The sequence below is a fragment of the Mixophyes fleayi genome, chromosome 1 (genome assembly GCF_038048845.1).
Source record: "Mixophyes fleayi isolate aMixFle1 chromosome 1, aMixFle1.hap1, whole genome shotgun sequence".
Taxonomy (NCBI): domain Eukaryota; kingdom Metazoa; phylum Chordata; class Amphibia; order Anura; family Limnodynastidae; genus Mixophyes; species Mixophyes fleayi.
In genome coordinates, this window is record NC_134402.1 from 373,148,553 (window position 1) to 373,163,988 (window position 15,436).

The window sequence follows — 15,436 nt, forward strand, 5'->3', positions numbered from 1 at the left end:
CGTGAATAATTGTATATGGTATAATTGGCAGTGGTTTCAGAGCTGGTGCATGATGAGAGGTAAAACTTCTAGACAAAGCATCCGCCGCAGCGTTCTTAGAACCTGGTCTGTAAGTGATCGTAAGACGGAAGCGAGTAAAGAACAATGACCTACAGGCTTGCCTTGGGTTCAGCTGTTTTGCCGATTCGATATATTGAAGGTTTTTATGTTCAGTAATGACTAAAATAACATGGATCGCTCCTTTAAGCCAATGACGCCATTCTTCAAAAGCCCATTTGATGGCTAAGAGTTCTTAATTACCAACATCATAGTTGGCCTCTGCAGAAGACAATTTCCGGGAGAAGAATGCGCAAAGGAAGAATCGCTGGTTAACAAGATCCTTTTGAAAGAGTACAGCGCCTGCACCAACGTCAGAGGCATCAACTTCTAGAACAAAAGGTAGGTCAGGATTAGGATGCCTTAAGAGAGAGGAGCGGAGATGAATGCCTGTTTTAAAGCCTCAAAGGAACTGATAGCTTCCGGAGACCAGTTGCCTGGATCTGCCCCTTTTCTATTGAGGGCAACAATGGGGGCTATCAAATCAGAGAAACTTTGAATACATCTTCGGTAATAATTAGCGAAGCCCAGGAACCACTGTACGGCTTTCAGATGAACAGGTCGCACCCAATCGAGGATAGCTTGTACTTTCTTGGGGTCCATAGAAAAACCAGTCAAGGATATGATATACCCAAGGAACGATACACTTTGGACTTCAAACTCGCATTTCTCCAGCTTGGCGAACAAGTGATGATCCCGTAATTTACGGAGTACTTGTTGAACATGTAGCTAATGTTGTGAGACGGACTGCGAGTATATCAGAATGTCATCCAACTATACCACCACAAACTGATCAAGGAACTCCCGAAGAACATCATTAATAAGATCCTGTAAGACTGCTGATGCGTTACAGAGATCAAATGGCATAACTAGGTACTCATAGTGGTCAGACTGAGTATTGAAGGTCGTTTTCCACTTATCCCCTTTTCTGATGCGGATGAGATTGTATGCCCCGCGAAGGTCGATTTTGGTAAAGACGGTAGCACCTCTGAGTTGGTCAAACAGGACCAAGATGAGGGGAAGTAGGTACATGTTTTTAACAGTGATCTTGTTAAGGCCTCTAAAAGTCTATGCAGGGACGGAGTCCACCATCCTTTTTGGAAACAAAAAAGCAACCAGCTCCCACTGAGGATTTTGAAGGCCTAATGAAGCCTTTCTGAAAGTTTTCTTTCACATAATCCTGCATGGCTTGCGTTTCAGGACTGGAGAGGAAATATAACCTTCCCTTGGGTAGCTTAGCGCCCGGAATTAATTTGATGGCACAATCGTATTCCCTATGAGGAGGCAAGGGGTCAACTGCTTTCTTAGAGAATACATCCCAGAATTCTTGGTATTGCGGCGGTAGAAATGGTGAAGCAGGCTGCAAGATCCGGAGAAGCAATTTCAAACAAGTCTGCGATCAAGGAGACCTCCACTGGGTAATCTCCCCTTGTGTCCAATCAATTACAGGGTTATGAAGTTGCAGCCAAGGATGTCCTAATATCACTGGTACAGATGGACAGTTAATCGCGTAGGAATTCTGAATGGAGGGTTCCCACTGTTAGATGTAATGGTGGGCAGCATGGTGGCTCAGTGGTTAGCACTTCTGCCTCACAGTACTGGGGTCATGAGTTCAATTCCCGACCATGTCCTTATCTGTGTGGAGTTTCTATCTTCTCCCTGTGTTTGCGTGGGTTTCCTCCCACACTCCAAAAAAACATACTGCCAGGTTAATTGGCTGCTATTAAAATTGACCCTAGTCTCTCCCTCTCTGTCTGTCTGTCTGTGTGAATGTGTGTCTATGTTTGGGAATTTAGACTGTAAGCTCCAATGGGGCAGGGACTGATGTGAATGAGTTCTCTGTACAGCGCTGCGGAATTAGTGGCGCTATATAAATAAATGATGATGATTCATACAGAACCTTGCCATCTGGAAGAAATTCCCCATCTAGACCACATACAGTGATAACTGTCTTAATACTGCGGAGAGGAATTCCAAAAGATTTAGCGAATCCCATGTCCAGAAAGTTCCCGGCTGCACCGCTATCGACAAAAGCTTAAATGTTAACAGAATGAGCCCCACAGGTGATGTGGGCGGGAATCAAAAAAAGCATTTTTAGAAGGAGATGGACCCCCTCTCTATCTCCTAGGCCAAATATTTTCCCAACTTAGCAGGGCAGGAACGAGAAAAATGTCCTTTAGTACCACAGTAGAGACACAAGCCATGAGTCCACCTTCTGGCTCTTTCCTTTGCCGAGAGGCGGTACGCTCCAAATTGCATAGGTTCCTCTGGATCCAATGGTGCAGAAATAAGTACCAACGGCGTCTCTCTCCGCCTTCCTCTCCCTGATTCACCTATCGATTTTAATGGCGAGTTGCACGAGGTCTTCCAATGACGTTGGCGAAGGATACTGTACCAATGCATCCTTGATCTGTTCTGACAGAACTAAGCGGAGTTGGCTACGTAATGCAGGATCATTCCATTCGCTGTTGGTGGACCAACACCTGAATTCGGCACAGAATTCCTCAGCAGAGTGCCTGCCCTGTTTTAGAGCCCGGAGGTGAGCCTCGGCTGAATCCACCCTATCTGGATCATCATACAGTAGGCCTAAAGCGTTAAAGAACGCATCAACGGAGAGTAGCGAAGGACTTGTAGGAGGAAGACTAAATGCCCAGGACTGAGGATCACCTTGGAGGAGGGATATAATACCGACCCGTTGCTGTTCTGACCCAGAAGAGCGAGGTCTTAGACAAAAATAAAGCTTGCAGCTTTCCTTGAAATTTCAGAACAGTGACCTTTCCCCAGAGAAACGGTCTTACAGATTCAATATAGGTTCCAGAACGGATGCCGAGGAACCCTGTTGGGCTTGCGAAGACCTTGTGGCTTCCTCTTGAGCAGATAGCCAGTGCGAAAGTCCTTGGACCATCTGGGACAGAGTTTGGATCTGTCCTGCAAGGACTTGAGCTGGAGAAGGGTTCGTCCCGTTACTTTCCATAAAGAGTCCTCCCCGAATTCACTGGCCGGTTATGTTAGGCTGCTAGTGGTCTGATAACTAACCTGCAGAACGGACTGGTGGAGGTCTTTGCCTATAGCAGCCGCCTTTCCTGTAGAGCTAGACGCGCTCACAGGTACTCGGATGCTCCCAGTACTTAACTCCAATGTAGTGTAGGTTCATTATACTAACTGCAGCGCAGGCCTGGAAAAAGTACAGATGGAAATGGATGGTCAGACGAAAGTCATGGTCAGGGGTCACTTGCCGAGAAGAATAGTCAGGAAACACGCCAAAGGGTCAGGGTCACGAGCAAATCAGCAGAATCCAAGGTACAGGCCAAAAGGTCAGGGTCACAGGCAAAAAGACAAGATCCAGTAAACATGCAAGAAAGTCACAACAGAAATCCAGCAGTATATGAGAGCAGGTCAGCACAAGTACACAACTAGGACGCTATAACCGGCAGGGAGGCTAAGCCCTCCCTGCCTTAAATATAAGAGACAGCCAATCAGAGCCTGCTCTGGAGCACTCACAGCCCCTGTTAATTACCCTACAGAATGTAATTAATTAGCCCGCAGGCTAGTGTATATGTTGCGCGCGTGCCCGGCTTCCTGCCTTGCCGGGACACGGCGCTGAAGTGATTCTAGCATTCGATTGTTGCCTTGGCAACGGTCGGGTCTTAACCGGAAATGACGTCCCGTCATCAAGGTGATGCCGGGACGCTGGAGGAGTTTGGAAGCGAGTCGCAGCGGTTGTGAGTACCGCCGCAGCTCGTAACATATTTGTACTAACGACACTGAAATCACAGCATCTGAAATTATGTGTGAATATTTGGTGACAGGAGATTCTGTTGAGAAAATGTTGAGTGATATGTAGACACAATGTGAGGTAGCTAATGAGAGTACTCTGATTTATGAGAGGAGCAGTGTTGCTTTTAAAATGGCTGAATGCTTAGAAAGTTTTCCGGGGACTGTTGGTGAATGAATGATTGTTTCTTCCTGGATTTCAATGGAGTCATTCAGGGGGCTGTACTAGGTTATGATGAGAATGGAGTGGCTTTGAACACTATCCCAGGTCACGTCACTTTGACATTCCCTGTTTGTGAGATTAGGGCCTGGCCCATTGAGGAAATCATATTTTTATGGCATAGCGTCACAGTTAAGTTACACAGAGAAACACATAAATAAGTGTCTTATTAGCAGCTGTCTGTTGAACAAAAATATTCACTGGTTACCTGATATTGACAAGCATGTTACATGCAACACACACTGATTGGGAAATGTGAATTAATGAGTTACTAATGAATAAATGTTAATCAGTATGCAAAAGTTTTTTTTTCTTCACAGAACGTCTCCAACTACAGAGAAAGACTTTTGAGGCAATCCAGATTGAATTTATCCAACTTACAATGAATAGAAGTTTGCAATATGTTTTGGTCCACAGCTAGAACCAACATAAGTAGAAACTAATGAACGATTTAAACAACGTAGACTCTGCTGAGTAAAGATTACTGTGTTTTGGAAAGAAATTAGACTTTATGGGCATAGCAAATGCATGAACGAGATGGTTTTTCTGTATGTCGTAGAAAGTCAGAAGGTATGACGAGAGAGAAAAGGATAAATGGACTAACATAGCGGAATATGAAATAATGTTTGAGTTTGTCTTTGTTTTTAACCAAATTTTACATTAGATGGTTTGAAAGAAAGTAATGAAATGTAATATCAATTTATGGTAGATAACAAAAGGTTTCTGTTTTTATCCTCATAATAGCTTTGAGTCAATCAGTGTTGTAAACACATTCACTGCCCTTATTTAGTGTGCTATAATCATCATATACTGCAAGTACTTCTTTGTATCGTGGGTATGGTAATGCATTGTTGGGAATTCAAAGTTTGTACATAAATGAAAAAAGAATTAAGATTTTATGAGCTATTATCCGTGCTCCTGCATTAGCACTTCTGGATGATAGTAAGCCATTTACACTCTCCGCTGAGCAGAACCAAATGTTTAACCAATTTTAAGCTAAAGTAACTTCAGCACCAGCACTGGCTTTGCCAAATTATGACAGAGCTACTCAAGCACATGAAGATGAAGGTTTCACTCGAGATAATGCCCAACATCACAGACTGTTTAAGACCAGATTCCTTAATGGCTTTTTTTGAAACATATCATCAACAATTGTTCCTTATAAGACCATAAGCAGCGACAATGGAAATGCAAACTATGCTCCAAGTCCTGGAAGGTATAGAAGACCAGGAAAAGGAGAAGCAGAGGAAAGTCAAAGAAAAGTCCCAAAAAGAAAATCAAGACTGGAAGGTTCAAACAGACACAAGAGGTGCACCTAACCAACAAATAAAGGAAAAAGGAATCATGAAAAGAGATTGCATTAGGCATAAGAAATGGCTTGAAGGAAGATATCAACAAGCTACAGACCAACAACCCGCATAGGAAATTGGCACTCCAACGTACCTCTGGCTCACAAATAACCAATCTCTGAAAGATAACTTGACTAAAGGCCTAGTGAATGTCATATTACCTAATGGTCAAGAATGTGAGTGTAATTGATACTGGAGCAAAAAGCACTGTATTAAGAAAACAGGAGGTACCTCAACAACTATTAACAGAAATTGATTTGCCTGCTACATGCCTAGCAGGAAAAGAAGCAAAATTAACAGAAAGCAAACCAGTCACACTTTTAGTAGGTGAAGAGAAAATTGAAGTACCAATACAATTTCTCACTTCCTCATCTTGTCCCTATAATCTGTGGGGAGCAGATGTACTTTCATTGATACAAGCCAGTATCAAATACACCCCAAATGGAGTAAAACTCACGAGTGAACGCTTATCTCCAGTCCATGAAGAGCTTACAGCAGCAATCTACATGCTAGAGCAGATTAGCTCATGTCAAAAGGATAAGATTGTTAATTTACCAGGCTATTGGCTGAACATAGTACCAGACAAGCTATGGTCCAAAGGAAAACAGGATGTGGGCACACTTAAAGTAAGTCCTGTAAAACTGACACTAAAACCAGGAACACATCTTGTCACAATTAAACAGTACCCACTTGCTGCAGCTCAAACCAAACCAATCTCAGAACAAATACAAAGATACCTACAAATAGGGGTGTTAAGAAATTGTCGCTCTCCTTATAGCACACCCCTATTCCCAGTAAAGAAACGAGATGTCGGACAAGGGGTGAAATACCGGATGGTTCATGACGTAAGAGAGGTAAACAAAAGATTACTGATCAACACTCCCATTGTGCCCAACTCCCACACTTTGCTTAATCAGATACCTCCAAATGCAAAATTGTTTCCAGTAAATGACTTGGCGAATGCTTTCTTCTCAGTCCCCATTACAGAAGATAGTCAACTTCTTCTAACCTTCACCCATGATGGAAACCAATACTGTTGTACAAGACTCCCCTCAAGGAGGAGCCACCAGCCCATTAGAATTTTCAGAGGCAATGGTACTAATTCTCCAAGGATAGAGGCCCATTTGGAAGAGTAGAGATTTCCAAGGATCAAATGGAAAACCCATCAAACACGCCAACTTAATTTATGAGCTATTTAAAGCATTGGGACTCCCTAAACAAATAGGAATTATAAAGGTTCAAGCTCACACTAAAGAACAAACTCCAGAAGCAAGAGGAAATAATTTTGTAGATCAGGCAGAAAAAAGGCAGCCCTCCAATAAAAGAATACTACATTTCTAGTAGACTCAACGGAAGGGGACGCAGACAAATTTCAATTTCCAAACCTACAAAGCCTTAAAGATTTTCAGAAACAAGCAAAGGAAGAAAACAAAAAGTGGGGGGGGAAAAAAAAGGTGCACAGCTTCATGAACAAGGAATATGGTCAAAGGAAAATAAATGGTGACGTTAAATTGAAACTACAGAAAATGATGCAATAAACCAAAAAGACTTCTAATGTTAAACAGCTCTATTGGTATACATTCTAAGTACACCTATATAGAGACACAGGTTTAACGCCATATGAGATTCTGTTTGGCACAGCACACAGAACAGGCTGTTACTTTCCACAGCAACTAAGGCATGTACATGGTGATTTGTTGAACTATGTTGCCTTATTACAGAAACAACTAACTGAAATACATGGTAAAGTGTTCTCTTCCATCCCAGACCTAACTTTGATACAGGTACCGACATACTGCAACCTGGGGACTGGATGGTCGTGAGAAAGCTTGTCAGAAGTCTTGACCCCAGATACAAGTGTCCTTATTAAATCCTGTTGACAACTCTCATGGCAGTGAATGTACAGGGAAAAAGACACCTGGATTCACGCATCACACTGCAAAGTCTTCAAATCAGGGAAGTCTTGTTCTGATAAATAGAAATGTACTGTCTTATGGTATTGATATGTCTTGCCAGAATAGTTGTGTCTGAAGTAGGGATCAAAGCCTCCATTACCCAGTGTGAAACAGACAGATAAGTGACACATTTTCTATGCCACTGTGAGAAGCAGAAAGGGAAGGAGTGCTCAACAATGTACACTCATAGGAGAGTAAACTCTGCAAATGCCTTTGCGTGGATGCATAACCTAATTGGCAAAGTTGTCAGTAATGATTCATTTTTGATACTGGGAATATTGGCATTAGTAGCAAAGGGTTTGGCAATCCTGTTGATCGTATATGTGGTAGTGAAAATTGTTATATGGCTGATTTAGAAATTACTGACACTTGATTGTTGTTCCTGCAGGAAAAATAATGAGCTTCCTGAACCAGTAATGATCACAGAAATTTCTAATGCCTGAATCAATGAACATTATATTATGAACAATGGTCAGCAATCAAACAAAAAAGTCTGCAATAAGAGATTGGCAGTGACCATCAAGAAACCAGAATGAAAATTTATATCCTTTTTGTGGTAGGATTGATGAGAACCCTAGGGCAGACGTGGACCCTGGGTCAGATACTAAGTCGGTTAAAAAAAGACCTATGAGCAGACAATTGTGGGATGGAATTGAAAAATGGATTGTCACATCATTAGTGGGACATATTTGTTAATGGATCTTATTCCATGAAGAAAGCAATGAATATCTTAATGCAAGAAGGATTAGTAACAATGTATGAATCAACTATAATGATTTAATGGAACTATTACCTAACATGTAATACAAGGAAAATTCTAAATAGATATCAGCAAAGTATTCCCAACAATATTGGTGGCAGAATGCCTGAGAAGATAAAAACATAAAGAAAGATGCAGAGCACGCATAATTAGCTTGTTTTTAATAATTTACTGTCTTCTGATTGGTTGTTAAGCTTCTATACCCTTAATATTCTACTGTATAAATAGTCTGAAGTAAGCTCTGGTTGAAACAAAATTCTTTTGTCCATATTCAATTCTTTTGTCCATATATATACTATATGGACCAAAGAATTTGGCCACACTTGAATTGAGGTGTTTCAATTAGACCCGTTGCCAGAGGTGTACACATTTAAGCACCTTGTCATGCAGTCTCCATTTGGAATACAAAATTCTGAAGAGCTCAGTGACTTTAAGCGTGGTACTGTGATAGGATGCTATTTTTGCAATAAAGACGGTTCGTGAAATTTCAACCCTGCTGGATATTCCACGACCAGCTGTAAGTGATATTATTATAAAGTGGAAGTGTTTAGGAACAACAGGAACTCAGCCACGAAGCGGAAGACCACGTAAAATCACAGAGCGGGGTCAACTACTGCTAAGGTGCATGGTGTGTAAAAGTCGCCAACGCTCTGCTAATTCCATAGCTGAAGAATTTCCAAATTCCATTGGCATTATTGTAAGCACAAAAACTTAGCTTAATGGAATGGGTTTCAATGGCTGAGCAGCTGCATGCAAGCCTCATATCACCAAGACCAATGCAAGCGTAGGATGGATTGGTGTAAAGCACAGACACTGGCCTGTAGAGCAGTGGAAACTTGTTCTTGGAGTGATGAATCACACTTCTCTATTTGGCAGTCAGATGGGCGAGTCTGGGTTTGGCATATGCTGGGAGGACGTTACCTGCCTGACTGCATTATGCCAACTGTGAAGTTTAGTGATTGTATGGGGCAGTTTTTCAGGATTTTGGGCTGGGCACCTTATCTCCAGTGAAGAGCAATCTTAACGACTTAGCATACAAAGTCATTTTGGACAATGCTATGCTTCCAACTTTATGACAACAGTTTGGGGAAGGCTCTTTACTATTCCAACATGACTGTGGCCCAATGCACAAAGCAAGGACAACAACTACAAGGTTTGATGAGCTTGGTGTGGAAGAACTTGACTGGCCAACACAGAGCCTTGACCTCAACCCCATCAAACATCTTTGGGATGAGCTGGAATGGAGATTGCAAGCCATGTGATCAGATGGAGGAAGAAGTTATTGTGGGACAAACTAAAACACCTACTGTGGCGTCCCAAAAGCTTAAGAATAAGGGCCTGATTCATTAAGGGACGTAAATGTCGATAAGTGCCATATTTCACTCTGCGCATGCCCTCTAACATACTATGTCAGAATGCAAGTGTATAAAATTCAGCTTCTAAAGCAAAGTACACTTACAACAGGCTATGATTTCATAGGCGGAACGGGAAAGGTAATGGACATATGCACATAGTCAATTTACATGCAACGTTACAGCACACACAGAAGTGCCCCATTCAAGAATGTATCATCTCTAAGGTACAAGTTTTTTTGTCATATCAGTTGCACCAGCAATAAGTCATGTGATAGTGCCGATTGATTGTGATGTCACTCACATATGCATGCAAGAACAAGTGGATGCAATCAAAAGTAACTGTAAACATGTATTTTATGTACAGTAGATATTAATAACATCCTGAGACATTTAGATTATGGAGAAAATTTTTTTTTTTTTATTGACTATTAACAGATGACAATGCTGAACTTTTTTCTTCTGTCAGGTTAGATGAGAACTTACATTGAACATATGCATTGTACGTATCCAGCAGTGTGTCGTGTCTGTCTCAATACGGAATTTGCCGTATATGCAGAGTGTACCTACACCCTTATTCAACAAGAGACATTTCTTCAGATCCACTTGCAGTTGTATATGGACGCGAGTATGCCTGAAGCATGTGCGTCTTTAAAATAATATACATTACGTTCATTTTTTTGTGTCATAATCAAGCCCTAAATGTTCGCCCACCTCTTACCAAAGCTTCCAGTATGCTATTAAAACTTGGGGCCATTGCATAGTGACTCATTCTGTTCTGAATTTTGAACTACCTTGATACCAAATTTGGATGTAAAAAGTGGATCATAGCTGGTATGTCGGCTGTGTGTGACATCTTTCTTTACTATTTGCTTCTTTTCAGATCTTGAAAAATGATATTTAACAAGAAACAATGTTTAAATCAATGTATCAATGTATAATTAGATACATTTATTAAAACCAATCCACCAAGAGACTATGGTTCTGTTTGTTGTTGGAGCTCTACAAATATTATAAAATTGTGTTTTAGATTAACAATTTTCATGGATTTCAGAAAGTTGCCAGACCAAAGAAATGGCATTGTACCAAACAACTGAAAATTAACAGCATAAAAAAAAATCCTTAACAGTGTAAACAGATTTATAAATGCGCAATGCAAAACCAAAATTTATACAATTTTTTTTTCTATTATTTACTTTACTTGTCAGTTGCACATTATTTGTATCTAGTCCAATTTGCAAACTATAAAGCGTGAAGGTATATAGCACATAATACTGTAGTATATTTCATTATAACATGTTTAATGCTAGTAACTCGCAAAAACTGGTCTGAAAATAAAACCTTTTGCTTCCAATGATTCCATAACCACTTGTGACGTTTAATGGAGTGATGTCAATGACCTCCACTCTTCTGAAAGGTAATAAAAAAAAACGTGTGAAATGCGTTTGCTGCTTTCAAAAGACTTTTGAACTTTATTTTTTAAACTTTAATTCAATGCAATCGTACATGGCCTAAGCTGGAGATTTGATTTTTGGATCAATGACATGTAATGAGGTCATGGATTTTCTCCTATATTTTACTGCAGAATGTTTTCTGGTAACAAATTTTATATTATTACTTCTAAACTTTATTGAATTGCATAGCAAGGGAAATTTGCATTTACAATATACAGTATATTATCAAAATTACGCACATTACAAGGCACGGTATATAACTTCAAAGTTTATACTTTATGTACTGTCCAGGCTCACTCACACCTGTACTTTTTTTTGCTCTTTTCCCATAATAAACATGAAAAGCACATAAAAATGGAATATGAGTCAATGATGCTGTCCCTGCCATAGCATTGGAAAATGTTAACGTTACTTTGAAGTTAAGGCACACTACCAGTAGAATATATAGTATTGGTAAAGCGCATTAACAACACAAGAGCAAGTTTTTTTGCAATTTGTTTTTTAAAAAAATTATTTCAATATTTTATATTGATATTTTGAGGGGAGAATACAGAAAGAAAGCAGGGACAGGACATACATAAATGAAAACAAAAATGTGGAGAGGCATAATCTATAACAGCATTTTATTCATAAAATATATAGGGTAGTATATTGATAAAGTGCTTGATAGATGCCCATTAAAATACATTAGATTTTTGTAAGGAGTGTGTACAGCCCATCTCACATATGTGAGTGTAAACTTTGAAGAAAATCCGTAACTAGTTACGGATTTCTTACCTGGAACAACAATATCCAAAATTTCTGAAAATAAGAAAATAACTAACTATAAATACCTTCTCCTACAGTCACTGTGACGAACACTGCCCAACAATTTCAAGAGGAATACAATTCATGGGGCTTGTGTGGAGAAAGACCAGGATAACTGGGGCCATTATGTTGAAAATTAGGGTTATTATAATAGGTAATTTAAATATAGTATTTAGTAACAAATACTGTATGTTATATGGATAGTAAAAAGAGCAAATAAAGTTCAATTTTTTCAAAACAGGAATATGTATAGCTATATAGCCACAATGTCTTAAAGGATGATTGTTAATAATTGGAAAAACCTTCAGTTTGAAATTGGAAGCCCACAGGGTGTGGGTGTGTGGAATAGTTTCAGGTGGAAATTATTGGAATTCGCGGTTCATGGCTGGAATTGTTTTACGACACTGCAGAATCAAATAATAAACACGTTTTCCTATACATGGTCGAATTCTAGCTCTACATAGCATAAGCAACGCAAAACAAAAGCAAACATCAACCAGATTTTAATGTTGAAATAAGGCAATTAATATAGTGACACTAATACAGGGTGTTTCCATTTACACTGCCCGCCACCTGTATATTTTCGATCCATACCAATAATCTATGAATAATGTTTTGATGTTATTAAGTAACAGAGACTTGGATATCTGTTTCTCAGTCTTGGACTATACCAGTGGTTCCCAAACTTTTGCAGTTCATGGCACCCTTAGAGTGTCCATAATTTTTCCAAGGGACCCCTCCAAAATAATTACTGAGCAGTCCTGTTTTAAAAGTAGTTGGGTCAAAAAAATGTAATAAGTATTTAGGTCAGGACAGAAATACTTATTTAGTTGTATGCAAAAATGCCCCTTCTGCCACGCTGGCCCCCCTCCTCTGCCCTCTCTCACGATGTCCCCCTCCTCTGCCCCGCGCCAGCCATAGAAAAAACAAACACAAACTTACCAATCCGCGCAGCGCCGGGACACAGCATCCTCCTCCTGCTGCGTGAGAGAGGATGATTGGTAAATTTGTGTTTGTTTTTTCTATGGCTGGCCCTGTGACAGCGCCGCGGCACCCCTGGGAGCCGCGGGACTATACAATGGTTTATTCAATTGTTTACAACATATCATACATGCAGTATAACTACCAACAATGCCATATTATGTGTTTAATGCTAATGAATTATTCTGCAAAATAATATGTTGGCTTTCCAACTCAGTCATCAAATAAAAAGATATGGGGAAACTTCATAAGAGTTTGTCGAACAGATTCTCCATTTACACAGTGGAACATAAAAATAAATAAAAAGTTTGTATGGAATAAAGAGTTGATCTTCAATTAATTGTTATACCCATGAAGCAATCTATAAAATCTGTGCATTTGTGGGTTGAGAACATCTGAAACTTGTCACCAAAATGTGCAAAAATGAAGAGAGTATTATGTTCTTAATGAATAGTTTACCATGTCCTTTTAGTTGGGAGAATGTCTATAGATTATCATTTGATTTATAAAATCACCACAGAATCCGAAACGTACAATCCACAAAATATAAACAAAACAATGTACTAATAAGGGGCAAGAGAAACAAAAGAATCAGTAAAATTAGTACAAGAAGTGAAAATAGAGAACACAACTATTTAAGACACAACAAGAACAAAGAAAACTTGACAAAGAGATAGATGAGTTAAGTTGATACTTCAGCCACAGTCAGACACTGTATGAGGAGATTGGGACAACAGCCAATTGTTAACTCTATTAAAGTCCTTTACATTTGGAACTTTAATACTTATATATCAATAAAAATAGTTTTAAATGGTAATATTCTGATACTTTCCTGTTATATGTGAGCTCTACAGCAAAATAACTTTTGTTTTGGAAAACTTGTCTTTATAGAATAGCATTTCAAATATGAGATCACTGTGATCTCTCTGATTTCTCCATTGCCCCCTTTCCACTCTCTGACCACCATCTCATCTCCTTCACTCTGTCCTCCTCCCCTGCTCCCCCACCACCGAAATCTACCCTCACCAGACGCGACCTTGAAGTGATCGACCCTATCTCTTTCTCCGCCTCTCTTGATTCTCTCCTTTCCCTCCTTCCCTCCCTGGCCTGTCCTAACCTAGCGGCCCCTCTCTATAACCACTCCCTCACTACTGCCTTGGACGCTGTCGCCCCTGCCTCTCCTATCCGCCAACGTCACCTCATCCCCCAACCTTGGCACTCCAAACTGACCCGCTTCCTCCAAAAGTGCTCTCGCACAGCGGAACGCCTCTGGAGAAAATCTCGCTCCCTGGCTGACTTCCTTCACTTTAAATGTATCCTCTCCTCATTTTGCTCTGCTCTAGCCCTTGCTAAACAAACCTTCTTCATTATTTCTTCTCAGTCCTCTAATCCCCGTTGCCTTTTTGCCACCTTCAACCCCCTCCTTTGTCCCTCCCGCTCCTGTCCCACTTTCCCTCTCCGCTGCAGACTTCGCCACTTTTTTCTCTTCCAAAATTGGGGCCATCAGACTCAACATCTCCTCCTCCAACCTCTCTCCAACTGCCCCCATCCCTCCAACAAACAACTCTGGTGCTCCTTCTGGCGAAAAAGTTCGCTGCCTCATTCTTTCCTCCTCACCCTCTACCTGTCCTCTCGATCCCATCCCCTCTAACCTCCTTCGCTCTCTCTCTCCCACTGCGTGCGCCTACCTTTTCAACCTATCACTCTCCTCTGGTGTAGTACCCTCCTCTTTTAAACACGCTCTTATTTCTCCTATCCTCAAAAAACCCAATCTTGACCCCACCTCCCTTGCCAATTATCGCCACATCTCACTTCTCCCCTACGCCTCCAAATAACTTGAGCGCATAGTCTGTTGTCGCCTCACCAGTTACCTCTCTGACCATTCCCTCCTCGACCCTCTCCAATCTGGTTACCGCCCCCTCCACTCCACTGAAACTGCCCTGGCCAATGTTACCAATGACCTCCTATTAGCCAAATCCAAGGGTCACTTCTCCATACTCATCCTCCTTGACCTCTCCGCAGCCTTTGATACCGTGGATCACCCCCTCCTTCTGCATACTCTTCTCTCTCTCGGCCTCTCTGGTTCAGTCCATGCCTGGTTCTGCTCTTACCTCGTTAACCGCACCTTCTCTGTCTCCATGTCTGGCTCCTCTTCTACCCCGTCCCCTCTCCCGGTTGGCGTACCCCAGGGCTCTGTTCTCGGCCCCCTTCTATTTTCGCTCTACACTTCCTCCCTCGGTGCTCCTATCACCTCCTTTGGTTTTCAGTACCACCTTTATACTGACGACATTCAACTGTACATCTCTTCTCCTGATCTCTCTTCCACTCTCCTCTCGTGTATCTGACTGCCTCTCCGCCATCTCCTCCTGGATGTCCTCAAGCTTTCTCAATATCAATATCTCTAAAACTGAACTTATTTTCTTCCCTCCCGCCAGACTCCCCTCCCATCACAACCTCTCTATCGTTGTCAATAACACTACCATCTCCTCTGTCAGCCAACTCCGATGCCTAGGTGTCACTCTTGACTCCTCTCTCTCCTTCGCCCATATCCAATCCCTTGCCCAAGCCTGTCGCTTCCAATTGTGTAACACCACCCGCATCCGACCCTTCCTCTCTCAAGATGCCACACCAAAACAATCATCCACTCTCTCATCATCTCTAGCCTCTATTACTGCAACCTTCTCCTCA